The sequence below is a fragment of the Humulus lupulus genome, chromosome 6 (assembly GCF_963169125.1).
Source record: "Humulus lupulus chromosome 6, drHumLupu1.1, whole genome shotgun sequence".
NCBI lineage: Eukaryota > Viridiplantae > Streptophyta > Magnoliopsida > Rosales > Cannabaceae > Humulus > Humulus lupulus.
Genome location: NC_084798.1, coordinates 213,835,017 through 213,839,163, shown reverse-complemented (window position 1 = coordinate 213,839,163; position 4,147 = coordinate 213,835,017).

Below are 4,147 nucleotides of genomic sequence, written 5' to 3'. Positions count from 1 at the left end.
CCTCATGTAACAGAAATGAAAGAGACCTCCTGCCATAAGGGAGTCAGAGCAGGCTCCCTCTGTGCTCCTTCATTGTCTCGTCGGGGGTGGGACGCTGAAAGTTAGCTGAAAGGCGAGATACACTTCAACTAAACATGGATACAAGGACTAAAGATTCGAGCTCAAAAATAGAAAGTAACGAGAATACTTACGAATTCGCCTAAACGAACGATGTCGAGACGGGAACAGACCGTCTGTCCAGAAAAAAGCCCTTTTGAAGTCAGGGGGATGGTTCGGAAGGTCTTCAAAGATTTTTGTCTCTTTGGGATAGCTCGAAAGATAGTAAAAACCATCTCCTCCCCGAGCTCGGGAGGGATTACTCTTCAAACAAAAGAGGTATAAAATCTCTTGGGGTGAAGGTCCTATCCACCCCAGCTCGTGGAATAAGGACCTCAGGGCAGACATCACCCTGTATGAGTTGGTGTTGAGTTGGAATGGAGCCAACCCAATGAAATCGGTGAAATCTCTGAAAAAGGACTTCAGGGGCAGCAAAGCTCCTGCCTTTAGGTGTTCCTGGCTCCAGGCCGCGTACTTCACACTGGAATCACGGCCCCCAGGAGCGAAGCAGCTCCGTTCATGTCTTGTCGGAGCTCGGCAGTTCAGTGTGTCCAACGAGCTAAGGCCATGAAGGGCCAGGATGTCAGTTATCTGGTCGGAGGTGGTAACCGAGCTCTGGTAGAACTCGGCTTCAAACATCTCCCTCCTAGGCTGCGAAGACGAAGGCTCCGCCATTAAGGAAAACTGAAGTTCCCCCGGATGGTATGCTACCGTGACTTTTAACGCGGGGTCGAGGGGAACTGGCCTAGGTTCGGGGTTCGGCTCCGGATAGATGGCTTCCCGAAGGACCCTTCTCTTCTTTTCGATGACCTCGTCAATCTGGTGGCGATAGTGGGCTCGGATGTCTTCTTGCTCGCGTGCGATCTCGTACTCTTTAATCCGACGCTGGTTCCGAACAAAGACCGATTCCGGGCTCGGAGATTTGGGCTCGTAAGGGATTGCTCGTAATGACCCCCACCGTCTTTCCAGATTCTGTGACATCTAACGAGAAAGAAAAAATGGTGAGGGCCATGCATGCAAGGATCACGAACTCGATAAGATAAGCTCGGATAACTAAGGGCAAGAAACTAAATATTAAGACCCTCACTAAAGAGTCAGAGCGCGTGTTCCACAGGGAAGAAAAAGAACGTGGATGATTTTTTGAAAATCCCGAAGTTCAAGGGAAAGAAAGGTGGCGGTTAGCCAGGAAAGGGCTTTTTCGGGTTTCGTGTAATTGTCAAGAATAAGGGTTTTTACCCGAAAACTTGGTGTACAAGAAACATAGCCTAAAATCTTCAAAACCCAGAAAGTTGAAACCACATTCAAACGATTGAATCTGAATATAAACCAGAGACGAACTTCCAGAGTGAAAATCCAGAAAGCCTAAAAACCTATCGGTTCAAACCCTCCTATCGCATCATGCTAATAACGTAAACTAACATACACAGCAAGCACAATAGCAAAGGAACAACAAAAATGGCGTACTTACACAGTAATGGGGAGTGCAGCGAAATCGTCGAGTGGAGAAGAGGTTGCAGGAAAGAACTCACTGAGTCGTACAAACCAGGATTCTTTTGTTTCTTCGGCCTGGAAAACATGCAATGAGCATGAACTGTGGTAAGAGGTTTAGGGAGTGTTTCTTTTTTCTGGTCTGTGATGAGAAAATGTGAAGAAGACGAAGAGGGAGTCTTGCATAAATAGGTGGGAAAACTGAATTAATCAGGAACGTTGATTGAAATCCTCAACAGATCGAATGGAGGGGAGTCGATGATAAGATAGCGCCGAAAAGCTGTCAGACGAACGATCGTGGGCATGTTCCCAAGGTACTCAAGTACCTAAAGTGAGCAATACCCATCTGGCACGTGTCCGTTTTTAAGAGTGTGACGGTATGGTTCCCGAAAAGAGTAGTTCAAAAGTTTCCTTCTCTTAGGATTCGAACAAATACTTTTGAGGGGGAAAAATGTTATACCCAGATTTCGAGCCGTAGCAAATATGACCTCGAAAGCTGAGTTCGCATTAAATGGTCTCGTGAGGGTTAAGGGTATGCTCTACGATTGTAAATCGGAGCCTGCAAAGTATGGTACAGATCTCGAATATGGTGACCTCGAAATGATCTCGATCTCGAAGGATAGCTCTGTGAGCCCCTCATCTTCAGAAGCAACTTCGGAGCAGGGATCTCGAGCTCGATATGCCATCTCGAAAGAAATGTCAGCTCGGGAAGTGTCAGCGGCTCGCACAATGACGTGAAGCCTTGGAGATACGCAATGACTACCTTGAATATCTACAAGAGTTGTAGATATGGGATATGATCCTCATTTATTAATGTAAATCCCCAAGAATCGTGGGATATTATTTGGTCAGTTATGCGTTTCCTGGTCTTCAGGGACGTTTCCTTTTATATCTGATTATAGGCATTTAAAGCCATTTATTTTATTCACAAAAGAGTAACTACCCAAAATATGTGGGATAGTATTCTGCATCCTTCTCTATAAATAGAGAAGGCATGCACCATTGTAAAGGACGGATTTTCTGATTCTTGAGAGAAAACTCTGGAGAATTCATGCTAAAGGATTGTTCAGAGATAATCTTGAGATTAATAACAGAGACTCGTGGACTAGGCAGATTTAACTGCTGAACCACGTAAAAACCGTGTGTCTGATTCGTTTGTTTGTTTTAACCATTGTCTTTAATTGTTTGCGTGCTCTCTTCTTTTATCTGTTGGCGAAAAACGGCGTCAACATAGGAGAAGTACTCAATAAAATTTCTAATTTAATAAATAGTGAATTGATAAGTAAAATAATATATTTTATAATTATGATTAAATAAAATTAACAATAACATTATGCAACCAAATTTTAATAAAAATAAATATTAATCATGAATATTAAGTAAATAATTTAAGTAATAAATCCTAAATTAATTAAATAACTTTTAACATAATCTTAGAAATTTTGTGTAAATTAATAAAACTATTCAATAAAACATAAGTAAAATATGTAATTTAATAAATAGTGAATCAATATGTAAAATAATAATATTTGTTAGTTCTGATTAAATAAAATTAACAAATATATTATTATAAAACCAATTTTAAACATAATCTTAATAATTTTTAAAATTAATTTAATTGTAAAATATTAATCATTAATTGTAATTAAAATTAAAATTAATATTTGAATTTAGAAAAATAATGTCAAATTTTATTAATTTTAATAATATTTACACTCAAATATATTACAGTTAGATATCATAAAACAACATAATTAACTTAAAAGAACATAAGACATTATAAAAACAATATTTAATAAAATTTGTTTTTCTTTGGTAATAAGAAATTATTGCCAAAGATATGATAGTGTGTTACCATCACATAGTGATAATTTTTTTATTTTATTAGTGTTCTTCACAAGAAGCCTTAGACTTGTTCGGAGAGGGTGAATCATTGAAAACTCTTAAATTTGTCTTTCTCTGAATTAGGACACACACAAAAATTGATTGTAAGTTTGATGATTAGTGTTCCATGTAGTGCTACACTCATACAATATCGATCGACAAGAGCTGGATTAATTTGACAAATTGATTATCTAATGAGTATGAAGTTGGTGTGATGGATTTCCTTCATAGAGTTAGGCAGTGCGTTGACTCAAGGGGATTGGTAAAATTTATGTGCAGGAGGTATGTCAACGTTGAATTTTAGACGATTGATGTATTAGAAAATCATCTCTTTGAAAATGATTTTCTTCGGAAATATACCAATTGGCATTGACATGGAGAGGATGTAATAATACAAATGTGGAAAGTGATAGATCAAAATGATGAAGATGAAATGATGGATGTTCTCAATGATGTTATGCAAAATGATAATGACGAATATGAAGACAAAAAGTGCGATCAAGAGATACCTACAGCAGACTACAGGGGTGGGCAACATTATAACGATTTGTTTGTTGAGATCGATGCTCCATTATTCCCTGGGTGTCAAAATTACACATCATTGAATTTCCTAGTGAAGTTGATACATTTTAAAGTGTTGGGCAAAATTCCCAACAAAATATTTGATGGAATGCTGGAG